The sequence below is a fragment of the Heterocephalus glaber genome, unplaced genomic scaffold (genome assembly GCF_053883595.1).
Source record: "Heterocephalus glaber isolate CG9 unplaced genomic scaffold, H.glaber_assembly_v1.0 deba00001472, whole genome shotgun sequence".
Taxonomy (NCBI): domain Eukaryota; kingdom Metazoa; phylum Chordata; class Mammalia; order Rodentia; family Bathyergidae; genus Heterocephalus; species Heterocephalus glaber.
Genome location: NW_028258315.1, coordinates 33,467,687 through 33,483,625, shown reverse-complemented (window position 1 = coordinate 33,483,625; position 15,939 = coordinate 33,467,687).

Sequence of the window (15,939 nt, the reverse complement as noted above, 5' to 3'; positions counted from 1 at the left end):
CCACTGCTGCATATCTTCCCAAAAGAATTTTAAAAATCATGACACAGCGATATTTGTGCACCCCTGTTCATAGCAGCACAGTTTGTAATAGCTAAAACTTGGAAACAGCCCAAATGCCCTTCAACTGGAGACTGGATAAAGAAAATGTGGTATTTTAATAAAATGGAGCACTTCTCAGCCATAAAAAATGATAAATTAGAGACATTTATAGATAAATGGATGCACATTGAGACAATATTCTTAAGAGAAATAAATACACATTTACACATGCGTAAATACTGAATAGTTTCTCTAGTGTGAGAAACTGAAAGTGTAATTAAGGACTAAAAGGTATAATAGGTAATGTGAAATAGGAAGAAAAGGGGCAAAGGGGAAGGGGAAGTAGGAGGGGTAGGGGAAAGGAAAGAAGGGAATGGAATTAATACGAGAAAATGAAAAAATGGAAACAAAGTTTTTGTAAATAGGGAGGGGTGGAGGAGTTGAAGGGAGGGCAGGGGAATGGGGAAAAAAGTAAGAACCAAGATAGATTATGTAAAGATGCAAATTTCCAGTGATGACTATCATTATATTATACGTCTAAAATGTACCAATAAAATTAATAAAAAATAACATTGTAAATATGTTAACATGTTCACTTTAGTGCTCTTTTAATGTTCTTTTTGAAAAGCATAATATGCTATCTTCAAGAAATTTCAGACTTGTGTCAATTAATATTTTTATTTAAGCCTTAAAGAATATAGTTTCTGATGATATAAGCATAGATTTGAGGTTCCTCAATCTCTCCACTGGAGCACGGGCATTTTCTAGTCATTATACTCTTCTTTGAGGACTTGCCTCAGCTCCCTCTGAGCTGTCTCTTTTAGCCTTTCCCTAGTAGGTTTGAGCAGATTTATCAACATATCATAAGGTGAGTAATTTGCAGAAAGTGATCTCTCATGGTTCTAGGGGCTAGGAAGTCCAACATCAAAGCACCTGCAACTTCGATGTGATGGTGAGGTCCACTTCTGGTTCATAGATGGTGGTTTCTTGCTGAGTGCTCAAAAGGTAGAAGGGGGGCAAGGAGTCACATTTGGGATCTCTTTTTAAAGAGCACTATCCCCATCCATGAGGTTTCTACCCTCATGACCTGATTGCCTGCCAAATGTCCACCTTGTGATGTCATCATCTCTTGGTGGTTCAGATGTTGACAAAGGGATTTGGAGTGACAGAAATATTCTAACAACAGTAAGCTTACATGAAGTCATTGAAACACAGATAGCTAATTTGATTTTAATCTGCAAGTCATTTGAGGGGCTACATCTCAAATTTAGTTCCATATCTCTCCACCTCCAATCCCAATTCCTTAATCTCTGAGACAAGATTGATAGAAGATAGATGTCCCTAGAAGGTCCATGTATATTAAAATGGGTGCCTCGACTTACAAGTACACTTCCATGGGGCTGCAGAGAAGAGTTAGCTGCACTTTATGATAAATGTATTTTAAAATATTCAGGTTCCAGTTGCATTTGGTGACACGCACCTGTAATCCTAGCACTCTGGGAGGCTGAGGCAGATCACAAGTTCCAGCCCAGCCTGTACTAGGCAAATCAGCAATGTAGCCAGACCCTTTTTCAGAATAGAGAGATTTTAAAAGGTGGGCCTGATGATGTAGCTCAGTGCCAAGAACCTGGATTCAACTCCCAGTAATGCCAACCCCCCCAAAACAAACAACAACAACATAAACAAACAAGCAAAAACAAAGAAAAAAGCCCCATATTCCTTTTGTTTTGCTTCTCAGATGGTATATAACTATTTTACTTCAGTGTACATGAGTCCACTATTCCTATCCCTCCTTCACCTCTTTTGACTTTTTCCTAAAGTTTGCACCTTCAACTAAATTTGGTCTGAGGATGCATCCACTGGAGTCCTTATGTAGTGAGCTGTAATGGAACTTAGTAGGTGGATTCACTGAGAGCTGGGCAGAGGAGTGGGCTCTTGTAGCAAGCAGCTGTCTGTCAGTCAGTTACAGCCACTGAGCTGCAGTCATTTGGAGGCAGCCAACTGATTCACATAAGGCAAAATGCAGAGCTGCAATCAGTTAAGCTGTCTCAGTGCCTCATTTCCCTTTTCTGCTCATACATGCTGCCTGCCCACTTAGCATTTTTGAGTTTTTCTAATCTGTTCTGCTTCTAAGGGCTGCCCAATTCACAAATTGTCCTGTGCTCAGTTAAACACTGTTAAATTGAACTTGCCTAAAGTTTTCCCTTTAAGTAGATTGGCAAGCATGAAAGGATTCAAAGCAGAATTTCAGGGACACCCTAAGGGTACCAAGTGACCAAGGGAAGGCACCAGCCCAGGCTCATTGTGCTCATGTGATCTCTTTCAACAAGTAAAGCCATAAGTGAGTTCTCCCTAGGATTCCAAATTTCTTAGACTCATGTTTAGGGCTCTTCAAGTTTGTTTCAGTGATTTTTAATTCAAAGTGTTTCAAAGGGGTTGGAAGTCATGACAAAGGTGGCCTGCCCTCTGTAAGGAGTCCTTGGTATCTGGCCAATAGACCAACCCTGGACTGAGTTTAGTAGCTAGATAAAGTCACTAAAATACAGAGATTCATGGGGTCAGTGGGATTCAAGGGTCTAGAATTTCCCCATCTGGACCTCCTGTCAATTTTATATATATAAAGGAACTGTGAATTCAGAATGTGTGATTTTCTAGGAAAATGGGTGAATCTTATCAAAATAATCAAGACTGACTATGGCCTCACTGGAAATAATTAAAAATTTTAAGATTTCAAATACTTCAAACAAAAGGATATATGGTTGATTGAGATGCAAAGACTTTAAAAATGTTAACAAGAAAAAAAACCATAAGCGACTAATTGGTAATGATAGCAAGCAAGGGCTCACTGCCTGATGTGCATAGGAGCCTATGCTATGGCACCAGGTTTAACAAAAGGAAAGAGCTTCATAGCAAATTTAATCAGCAAGGCAGTCAGGAGCAAAGAAAAAAAGCTCAAATCTGCTCCTTTGAACACTTTGTATCAAGAGAATTTACAGGAAGTGAGAAGGGAGAAGATGCTTGTTGGCTGGATGGGAAAAATGGACAGTGTTAGGGTTGTTTTGCATAGGGGTAGATGGTCATAACATCCTTTCACAGGTCGTGTGCTTCTTTTTGGAGGAGAGTTATCATGTTCTGAGTGTGGTACATTGAGTTTGTGATGTCAAAATATCAATGACGGGCTTTCAGGCAGCTTAAATGCTTGAGCTGTCCAAGAATTCTAATTTTTGTGCCCTTCAAATGGGTCTTCAGGTTATTATGACTTGTGTTCACAGGCTAATAACAAAATTGGAAACCTCATTAAAACAGACATTCTATAGTGAACTATGGTCCTTAATCACCATCATAACCTAAACATGGACTGTGACACACTGATGTCAAATGCTGTTGAACTGTCCATATTGCTTGAACTTGAATTTATCCGATTTTGAGTGTTTTGGTTCTGAACGGCTCCTACTGAGGATTATACCTCAGCTTTTTAATATTATTCTTCAGATAGTCATCATAATAATCCCCTGTGGCACTGTCTTCTTGGTATGCAACCATGCATCAAGCTTCAACTGACTCATGAAGAATGTAAAGAAACATTGAAGTGTTGTGGAACCATGCCTTGAGAATTCCATACTGACATCATGCAATGAAGACAGAGAGTAGCATTAATGCCAAGATTTTGGTCAATTTCCCAAAACTGAGAGACTGATCAAAAGGGGAGAACTGCTAAATTGAACTAAATTTGGCATAAAGATGCCTCCACACTTGAGTCCTTCCTTATACTAGCAAACTGAAACCTAAAGAAGTTAAGCTAACTGACAGCTTAACTTAGTAGACTCTTGTAACACTTAGCTGAGTTTTGGGCGATTACAATGTGTGAACTTCTGTCAGTCACTGGTAGTCAACTGATTCAAATAAGGCAGAACATAGATCTGTAACCAATTAATCTATGTCTGTGCTTCACTTTCATTTTTCTGTCCATAAACTGCCTCCCCATATTACATGCCACAGTCCTTTGAACTAGTTCTAAAGGCTGCATGGTTCAAGAATCATTCTTCACTCAGTTAAACTCTGTAAATTTAACTTGTCTAAGGTCTTTTCTTTAAACACAACAGACTTTCATTCTACAGAGACAGGCCTTGACAATTGAACAAGTGATCATCTTGCTAATTCCATATTCATGTATGACTCATGATTCATCTAGCAATACTGTCAAGCCTTCTTTGTGAGAGGCGACAGCTGCTTTACATTAAGCATCATCACTGAACAGTTTGTTTTTTTTTTAAAGAGGATGTGCAGAGAATAATTTCTGTTTAAATGCAGGTAATTTTTCAGGTTTGAAAGACTGAATTTGGTGAGGACTATCTGTTTATTATTGTGGGTTTATAAACTGTGACACTCAATCTGTTTTATCCCCAAAGAAAGGCAGTAGAGAAAGTGAGAGTTAAGAAGCTTAAGCCCTGATTTCATTTTGATTCATTCACCACTACTAGGAGAATGACTTTAGTATCTGATTCAATGTACCTACATGTTTTCTAGGTTAAAAAAATTTTGTGCGCCTACTGAAAAGTCAAGTGTATGTTTCTCTGTGTATGGCAAGAACACTCATTTTCTGTTTTTTATCAGATGTCCACTGTTTTCCAACAGATTAAGAATCACTTTTTCATGTGGTAGTTCTCATATGGGGTTCCATTTAAAAATAGTCATTTTGTTATCTCCTATTTTCAGAAAAGGATGATCACAGCAATAGGTCACAACCAGAAAGAGAATTTATTTTCATTTAAAATATAGCTTTCATTTTCATAGTCTACATGCTAAATTATTCTTCATAACACTAAATTTAGATGTTACTCAGAAAACGGAGAAATATTTTAATGATGATACCTTATGAAATTTGCTAAACTAACTGAAAATTTTTTGACTTCTGAAAGATTTTTTATATATTCTCTTTAAAATGAAGGGGAATAATCTAGTTACAGATTATTTTATTTATTACAACAGTAAAACACATAGTCCTCATTTTCTGTCTCTTAAGTTTATTATTGCTAACATATGGGAGTATCATAAAATCTGGAATTTTTACCATTAAATCTGGAAAGTTGGTTATTTCTGCCAACTCCCCTCAAGGCTCACTTGAATAAGTGGTTTATATATGGTCACTCCCATTGCTAATTGACACTTTTTTAGTGCTGTGCTACCTGGAGGTCTTACATTAAGCACTTTCTTTCCTTCATACATTCAGCCCCACCGGTATTAACAGATTATTACAGGTATATTAAATATCACTCATAACTTGACCAACAATCAAGTGTTGACAATTTTCTCTTTTTTGATAGAGGAATGAGTATGATGAGAAGAATAGAGGCTGTAGCTTTATGAAATGTGGTTATGATACCCATATCAGCATTGGGAAAAATATTACATTTGTTTGAAGCAGCTTTTATTTTTTTGCATGAATATATCGTCAACCTGGACCTTTGCCTACTGTCCTCCTCATTCTTTTTCCCAAAACTGATTTTAAGTCTTTCAATGCTGTGCTCTCTCTGCTTTCTTCAATCTTTTATTCTTTTCTGAAAAAGAAGATTGATTTTTCCTGCTTCGCCAAATTTTTCTTTTAAAGAGGAAGATACAAATTCCCAGAGAGGGGAGAAAAATCTTTCCCTGGGTCAATGCCATGAAGCTTTCTCTTGTGTCTTATTCTAATAGTTTCATAATTTGTGGTTTGATATTGAAAGTCTTGAATCCAATTTGAATTTATTTTTTTGCATATGGTGAAAGAATTAGGATCTACTTTCATTCTTCTATTTATAGATACCCAGTTTTCCTAGCATCCTTTATGAAGAGACTGTCCTTTATGCATTGTGTTCTTGGCACCTTTGTTGAAAATCAAATAAATGTATGGATTTATTTTGGGGCTTTCTATTCTGTACCCTTGATCAGTGTATCTTTTTGAACAACAGCACCCTGATGTGGTTACTATGGCTTTGTGGTATACTTGAAATGATGTCATGTGATGCTTTTAGCCTTGTTCTCTTTACTTAAGATTTCTTCAATTATTTGGGGTCTCCTCTAGTACCACATCAATTTTTGGATATTTTTATTTCGGTGAAAAATTTCATTGTTAATTTTAATGAGATTGTATTGAACCTATGTCATTTAAGTGGTATGAACATTTTAATATTTATTCTTCTAATGAGCAAACAGGTTATCTTTTCACTTATGTGTGTCTTTTTCAATTTCTTTCATCTATGTTTTATAGTTTTGAGTATAGAGATCTTTCACCTCTTTTGTTAAATTTATTCCTATGTATTGTCTTGTATTCTACTATAAGTGGGATTATTTTCTTAACTTCTTTTTAAGATTGTGCACTATTAGTGTATAGAAATGCTACTAATTTTTGTATATTGCTTTTGTATCCTGCTATTTTGCTGAATTATTTATTAGACATAGCAGTTTTTTTGTGCAGTTATTAGAGTTTTCTGTATAACAGATCAGGCATCTGAAAACAATGACAAGTTAACTTCTTTTTTTCCAATCTGGGTGTCTTTTATTTCTTTTTCTTGCCTGATTGCTTAGGCTATGTTGAATATGCTCTAGTATTATATTGAATAGAAGTGGTGAAATGGGCATCCTTGTCTTGTTCCACATCTTAATTAAAAAGCTTTCAGTCTTTCTCTTTTTGGTATAATGTTAGTTGTAGGTTTTCAATATTTAGGTTGATTGTACTGAAGTATATTTTTCTAGATCTAATTTGTTGAGAATTTTTATCATGAAAGTCAGCTGCATTTTGTCAGAATTCTTTTCTGTATCCATAAACATGATCATTTGGTTTTTGTTCTTCATTCTGTTAATATGAAGTATCGCATTTATTGATTTGTATATGTTCAACCATCATTGCATTCCTGTGATGAGTCCCACTTGATCATGGTAGAGCATATTTTTGATGTGCTGTTGGATTTTATCTTCTGGTATTTTGTTTAATGTTTTTTCAACTGTGTTCATCAGAACTATTCTGGGCTTCTCTGTTTTTGTGTGATTTTGATATCAGTGTAATACCAGCTTTATAGAATAAATTTGTATGTATTCTTTCATATTTTAATTATTTAGAATAATTTGAGAACTGGTATTTGTTGTTTAAAAGTATTGTAGAATTCAGCAGTGAAACCACTCATTCCTGGACTTCTTTGATGCCAGATTTTCTTTATTTCTCATTTGATTTCATTACTCATTATTAGTCTGTTAAGATTTTCTATTTTTTGATCTGTCTTGTTTTTCAGACTTGACAAGTCACATGCATCCAGATATTTATCCATTTCTTCGAAGTTATTCTATTTGTACTCTGTTGTTTGAATATGTACTCTTAAATTTCTTTTATTTTTATATTTTAAATTTTATTAGTACATGTTTGCCATATATAACGTTTCATCTTTGAGCTTCTAAGGGATTTTTTTTTTGCATTTTCTTTAATCATTTCATATACCTCAGCTGTTTTTTATTTGATGTCATCTCCATCGGTGCCCCTTAGATCTGCATTAGGAGACTTGAGGGTCTTTGGAGGCTTTTTTTTGCATTGTTTTTTACCTTCCTTTGTTTTTTTTTTTTTTTTTTTTTTTTTTTTTTTTTTTTGTGTGTGTGTGTGTGTGTGTGCTGAAGTTTGAGATCAAATAGAATGAGATATTGTGGTGATATAAAGAGCTCTCTAGTTTTCCAGTAATGTGCTCTTGATTTTATTTTCAAGAGAGATTTTATACCACTTTATTCAGTTTAATTGGGTCAGATCCAAGTCACTGCGTTGTAGGGAGAGAATTCCTACTGGGAAAAACAGCATCCACATGTCCAATCATACATAAATTATGAACATTAAAATTTGTTTTAGTAATTTTGTCCTGTTATCAATGCCCCTTACTAATTTTATGACACTATTATCAGTGGTTAGTCTGGAATGTTAAGGGAGAAGGGGGAAAAAGAAGGGAAAAGGCAGGGGATAAGTTAGTAAGAAATGAGTGAGATTAAAGAAATGTTAGTAGGTGAAAAATAGAAGGGTCAAATTCTGTAGGAGACATGTTTATAGCTGGAGTTAAGGGTTAGTGTTGGGGACATTTCAAGAAAGTATTTGTGGAGGAGAGTGCAGGGATGGAGGGGGAGAATAGTATAATTACAGATCAAGTGAAGCTGTCAGATTGTGGGAAACTGTTAATATGTTTTAAGTTCATTTAGTTTAGATCCTTTAAGCATAGTTTTCTTAACAGTTACCTCAACATGGTCACACAGAGTTCTGTTCAAGTTAGAGCACCACTCTATTTTGATTGTCTTTTGTACACATATAGGCAGCCATGAAAGGTGGAAAAGAGAGAAATGTCAAAAGGGTAGGAAAAATGAAGAACAAAGAAAAAAGATTAAAGAGGAAAAATGTTAAAAAGAGAAAAAGAAGACCGAGAGAGCAGACTAAAGGAAAAAACTTAAAAGTTAAAAAAATAAAATCAGAAAAAATATTAATAAAGATTGAAGAACTAAAGAAAAGACAATGAAAGAAAACCTCAAAAAGAACACAGAACAGACAAGCAAGAAAACAAACAAACAAATACCCCCCCCCCACACACAGATCGCTATACAATATAGCCTATGTGTCCACAGTTCCCTTTCTGCTGTAGTTGTAGCTTTCTTGCAGAAAGGCAAACCAGTTTCTTTCCTGCAGGCTGCTTACCTGCCTGCCTGGGAGTGATGAGGGCTGTCAGTCTCTCCTCACCTACCTCCTGGCTTCAAACCATGCTTTGGGTATGGCTGACTGCAGACCTCTGTCTCTGTCCCAAGGTCAGACCAGCTCAGCTAATTTAGCAAGAAGAGAATGTGATATAGTTTACCCAACATGAGTTTCTCCATCAAATTCCACCAGGGACTTTCCACTCTCCTTCCCCTCGCTTGGGGGAAAATCCCATGGTAGTCTCATTGCAGGGGCCAGATATGCCAGAAACCCCTTGCTTCATGTGACTCCTTCTGGTCCTAACTCAAGAGCTCCCTTTTCAATCTGTGGATCATGAGATAGTCCAAAGGCTTGGCAGAGGCCCTCCTTTGCCCTGTATCATGAGTTACTGTGCAATGGGTAAGACTTTCCACTGTCTCAGATCTTTCCAGAGTTTTGGGAAACAATGGTAAAGGGCCTGTTCTGCATCTGCTCCATTGACTCTGTCCTCTTCCCTGGTGTTTCTGGGAATGTGATTTGTGTCGCTCTGTCAATAGGTTGGGCACTGCCCAGAGCTGGTGGTGTTCAGCCTCTCTCTGACTAGTGTGAGGGGCTTCCCTTGTTGATGCTGGGCAGAGGGCAGTGGGTTGGATGCCAAAAGGAAGCAGTGTTCCCTGGTGTTTGGGAGGATAATGAAGGTTGCCTTGTGCGTGTGTGTGCGTGTGAGTGTGTGTGTGTGTGTGTATGTGTGTATGTGTGTGTGTGTGTGTATTACTGTCTCTCCCTTTCTCCAGTTACAGTCTACATCTTCCTTGGGGCATCAGTTTCACACTTCATTACTTCCACACTGCATTTTCTCTTCCAGGTGGGAGGGAGCCTATACCAGGTGCCTATCCCAGGAGTCTGGTCTCTGCAGCATGGTCTCCTTGCCTTAGGTCGTTAGAACCACTCCCAAGATGGCACTTTCCCTGGGTGAAAGGTGTGGGAGAGGGTGTGGATCAGCTGGTGTCTTGTTTCCCCCCTTTTTTTCAACAACCACCAAGGTACAGGTATTTGATTTGATCTAAAGGGTTCATCTTTCAGACTAATTTGGCTGTGATTGCCTTCCCATTTCAAAATACTTGTATCATCCAGTGTCTCTTTCCAAGCTTCTCCAATGCACCATCCTCTCTAATTGGCCATGTTGAAATTCATCTTCTAATCTTTTGCCTAATAAATCTCTTTGTGTCTCTTACTGATGTACCCAGAAAATTCTTTTACTGTGACAGGAGTCAGTGAACCTGCAACTTACTTCACAGGTCGGATGAGTTGAGTTTTCTTGCTCCACTTTGGGAACCTGTGTGGATCCTCTCCAGTAACAGTTCCAGTTGGGAAAAAATAAGTTGAATCACAAAACCAGCCCTTGACCCTTCCAAAACATTTTACTCATTACATTTCATTTCCCCTCAGATAGCATGGTTTCTGTTGAAAGATACTTAGTTTCTACACTTGTATTTTGTATATCTTTCCAGACTATCATTATTCAATTACACTGGTCCTTCTTGAGAAAAAATATCTATCTGCAAGGCAAGGCATTATTGTAATACTTTTACACAGAGCTTTATTTTTTTCCTTCTCCTCTCCTATTAAACCTGTGAGATGACAACATGTTCCATTTTACTGATGAGGAAATAAAGGATCAAGAGATCAAGTAATCTGTCCACTATCAGAAATTTGGTAAGAATTTAAACAGATGTCCCTGTTCCTCATTATTATGCCATCTGGCCACTTGCAGTGGGAACATTAGGTAATCTGGCTTTTAGGAAAGATCACCCATGAGATGTGAAAATAGCAGAATGAACTAAAACCTTGCGGATTTTTCTTTCAAAACCTCATTTGAGTTCTCTCTATCCCTATCAATATCTCTCTAATTGATCTTTGTCTTCTTATTGGGGATTTGTGTTTTCTTTTTCTCAGTGAAATTGCACTTTGAATTGATGGTAAGTGCATTTTGAAGTATAAGTCTGAAGATGTCACTCCTTCTTTAAAAAATTCCTTTGGAGATTTCCCTTCACTTACAGGAGTTTTCCAGTTAGTGCATACAAGTACTTCAGAAATCTCATCAGTGCGCTTACAATTTTAGTTTGAAATAGTTATAATGTTGGCTTTATAGGATAACTTTGGCACTGCTCAATTTCAAGAAAGAGTGTGAGGAGTATTGCTATCAGCTTTGCTTTGAGGTTCTGTTAAAGATTACCAGTGTATTCACAGGGTCCTGGACCTTTCTTACTTGGCAGAGTTTTTATTACTGCATCAGTTTTTATTACTGACCGTTATTGGTCTATATCTTTTTGGTTCAATTTTGATACCAGTTTCCCAAACCAAATGTAATTGCTATGTATTGCAAACATATACCAATAAAAATAAATACAAATAAAATAGGAAAAATAATCATAATGTTTTATCTTTCTGAAAAGATCAAATGCGTTTTAATAAAAAATTGTAATCCCTCCAAATTGGTATCTGGTGAAAGTCAGATCACCAGATGGATTCTCCTGATGCCCAAATACAGAGAGCACTGAAAATCACCCTTTTAAGAATAGACACCTTATATGTCAGCAAACTTGGATTTCCAAGGGGACTGTAAACATCTACAAAGGTAAATTTATCGTTCTTTTTCCAAAGCATTTAATGTTCTAAAAATAAGACAAACAAAATAACAACAAAACTGATTTTCAGTTATTTTGATTAAGCATTTTTACAACTAGTGAGACTCCTCCACAGCACTATTGCAAATTAATGAAGCTTATTTGGTTATTGTGTTACTGGTTCTTTTTGGTGGATATAGGCATAATCTAAATTTTAGAGGTAGTTGAGATTTGTAGGTTTTCTGCACCTCTGCTGTGCTACCATAGGAAGTGTTAAAATGAAATGAGTCTAGAACTAAATTCTATTGCACATAATAATATCTATTAGCAGGAACTTGAAATGGCTGTATTATCTCTTCTGATGGCTTGAAGTCTCAGCTCTGTCCTTGTGTTTTACACAAAACATCCACTCAAGGAAAATGTGACAACGTATTCACAACAAAATTCAGCTATGCCTCTGGAGAAGTGGAAGTAACAAGTCTCTGATTATTTGCTGTAAATAGCTCTATTATAAATCCTAAATTCTGGGAATCTGCCCCAGAATCTGGAAGGCACAGGGTTCAGTGGATTATTGATTAAGTGTGAGTTTTAAAATTCCCTATTCAATAGATACTATTGAATGGTTTTTTTGCTAGTTAACATAACTAAGCTATTAAGAGAGACTTAGAACTTAATGGTAGCTATATTTTGATTGTGAAGTTATACTACAGTTGTTAAATAACAACTTATACAATAAAGAGTAAAATTAAACTTAAACATAAGTTTAAGCCTCGCTGAAATGAAATAAGTGAGATACAAAAATTCAGTTGTATCATACAGAGGTGATCATGAAATATAGGACATAAAGAATATGAAGACAATGCCTCATTCTCCTAATAGTAAGAGATTTATTCCACTAGGATGCATTTGAGAACAGACTGGCCTGAGATAGAAGGCAATCACTAATCTATTCAGAATTAATTGTGAGCTTTCATGTAATATTTTATTATAGATACACATTAAACTGTATTTAATTATTTCAAAATATATCATAACAAAACCCATCACTAGTCAAGTGGAATTCTATTATCCTCTTCACCACAAATTATAAAACAAACAATTCATTACTCAGTAGTCTTTATGAAGAACAGGGACTTGTTTCTTAATCTCTATATTTTAAATCATTAATTTTTCAAAAAGATATTTGATTTAGAAAATTATAAAAGGAATTAAAGGGCCAGGGATTTAGCTCAGTGGTTTCGCCGCCTGCTGTAAGCATTCCAAGGACATGAGTTCAATCCCCGGTAAGGAAAAAAAAAGGAATTAAAGAAAAAATAAGAATAACAACAATAGTAGAAAATACTGTTCAGATGAGAGACAGAAAAATTAATATGTATCAAATAAAACTTTGAATCAATATATATAAAACCAAACTCTGTGCATCCTGCCCACATTGTCTGGGCTGAAGGGTTACCCTTTTCCCCTGACTTTGTAACTTTAGGGTTCTTTTGGTACCTGTGTATCTTCCAAGCTGTTTTCCATCCTCTTGTCAACTCTATGAGCTCCATGTCCTTTAATAATGTCTCCCTTTTGCTATGTTTGGTTTTTCTTATTTTCCAATGAAAAATTTCAAATATAAACATACTGTTTCCTAAAGAAAAAAAAATCAATACCCTCCAACCATCACTGCCATTAATAAATGCTAAGTAAGTGTTTAAAGTTTATTATTGAAAGGCTATAAAATCTTTATCCTGTCCAGAGAGCCCATCTGAATGGCCCATCTCAGGTTACCTTATTAATATTAATATAGCTATTATACTACCATTTAAGGTCTCATTTTCTCTGTGTAGGTCTCAGAATAAAACTTATCTTGTTAATTTGATTTAATAAAAATTGAAAGACCATTTGCAAAAAAATTATCTGTATGAATCAGGACTTTTTAGATTCTGAGAATTAAATTAAATTTAGAAATAAATTATATATCCAGCATGTTATTTTGGGGCTTCATTATAATAGCCTTATCGCACTTATGCCTGACTATGTAAATTGATGTCAGCAACTGCAGGTGAAATAAATAAGCCAATCAGGGACTATGTTTCCATGATTTTACATGCTAAATCTCTAAGTAGTTATTGTTTAAATGAAAGTATATTTTACTTTGAAAGATTGGAAAGTTATGCTCTGCAGAATATACTTCAGAATATTTAGCATAAGTTTGTAAAGCCCTCTATGATTTGGGTCCAGACAACCTCTTCAGCCTCATTTCTTTCTAGACAGTGACTCATTTTTCCAACATTTTAAGAGCTGTTCAGCTTGTTGCCCTACTTCTTGCATCTTACACAATGTGTTGTTTTTGTCTCATGTTTTCCCTTCTGCCTGCAATGCTCTCCCCTCTCCTTGGAGTTGCTGAATTGTGCTTACCCCTTAACACTTCTCCTTAGCAAATTTCTCTCCTTATATCCATTTGTGGAGCTGGGATGGGAGCCCCCAAAGGTAGCCCATGGTGCTACATCATAGGTGTGAATCTCCCTCCTCAAGTGTCCTCCATGGTTTACATTATTTCCTGTTTACTCCAACAGAAGATGAAGGTTTTCTTTTAAAAAGTTATCAGTGCATATTAATTATATAGAAAATTTATTTCATTTTGGCATATTTGTACATGCAGATAACATACTTTGATTATTTTTATCCCCCAAATGAGCTTCTTTATCACAGGAAAACCACAATACTTGTTCCCTGATTGAGTGCTGATAAATCTTAACATGTAGCACAATATTAATTTGTTAAAAAATCCAAAAATTAAATTTCTCCCATAATCCTTACCTGATATAAAACATTCCTTTGAAGGGGAACATTTTTTATCCTCCAAATTTCAATCTGCTTTTGCCACTTTTGCCTTCTCAAGTGAGTTACAGCTTGAAGAGTTTGCTGAAATTTTCCCCTATCTTTGTGAAGGATGAGACTGGGTATTGCAGATGAGAACGCTAAAGCCACCGTGATTCTCTTTCCTTTGTAAATCCCTGGGGTTTTTGTTTATTTGTAAGTTTGGTGTTTTCATTTGTTTTGGTGTTGTTGTTTTATGTGTGTATGTTTGTGTATGTAGATACTTGTGCATTGGAACTTTATCTCCAGAATTAAAAATTCTAGCAGGATGTGTGTGTGTGGGTGCCTTGCCTGTGCTCGTGCGTAAATGTGTATGTATGAGGGTTTGTGAGGGAGGGATGCTAATGTTTCTTCTGCTCTGGGCATTTCTCATATATAGTGTATTTGATTATTAATTTTTCATCTTTTTTTCTTTCTATGTTCTGTTTAATGAGTGTTGACTTTGATGGATTTTCCCCGCACATATTTTACTTTTTGTCTATGTGTTTTATTCTTTCCTTTTCCTGTAATTTTAGTAAAGTTGGTCTTCACAGCTTAGTTTCTAAAAATACGCACTTGGTATTGAATTTTTACTAAGTTAGTGACTTGTGCAGTCATGCTTTCGGTTTCTAAGAATTCTTCTTGCCATATATTACCTCTGTTGGCAACTCCCTTGTTTTTATCATTACAATTCTCTTGAATCTGACAGAGAATACTAGATTTTTTAAGTCCTCTCTTCTTTCTTTTTCATTTGTTTTTCATTTATTTGCTCTCATTTTGAAGTTTGGAGTTATCATTTCCTCATGTGACTAGTGTTGTTATACTGACAGATCATGCTTTAAAAACAAAAACAAAAACAAAAACTGAAAGGAATGGATGCTCACTCCTTCAAGGATTATATTGTCTCGTGATAACTTCTCCTTCAGCATTTATGGCCAGAAGTTTCTAGTTCCCTGCATGCTCTGTATGGGATTAACTGAAATCTCCTAACATGACAGGGGTGGAGTGGTAGATTCTTCTTCCAGCTATGTAATATGCACAACACTTTTTTTTTTCTTGTTCTGAGATTTGAACCCGGGTCCCACTCTCTAAGGTACTCCCTCATTCCTTTTTATTTTGAGGCAGGGTCTTCCCTAAAGTGCCTGAGCTTGAATTTCTATTCCTCGTGTCTCAGCCTCCCACAGTGCTAGGGTTGCAGGAATATGCCACCATGCTCTGCTAGTACTCAAAACCCTAATGGAGATCTTGAAGAGTTAATAAAGTTGTTCACATTTTCCTTCTTATTATTAACATGTAAAGTTCAATTGACAAACTATTAATCAAATTTATTCCTGAGTATATGAAATGAAAACATAATCATATGCCTAACTTGCATTATTTAGTATTATACAAATAAATTCTTATAAATAAAAACACTAAGTCATTGAATTTGTATTTCTTCAGAATTATGATCTGTTGATGTTTCACTAACACCTTTATACAAATAACCTATTTTTATAATCACTGAAATTCCAAAGTCCTTCTTTTTATTAAAGAAGCCCTTCTTATTAAAATGATTTAGGAACTATTTTAAGTGATTATTGAATGAATGAATGAGCAATATAAAACAGAAAGCTATTTTGTATTACATTTAGTGTTGTAAATATTTAACACAATGTGAGTATACACAGAAACTGTGATGGTAGTGGCCTTATAAGTGATAATTGTTATATGGTAGTGGTAATTTTTCTTATTCCAAAGCTAATGTTGGCCTTTTTGGAATCA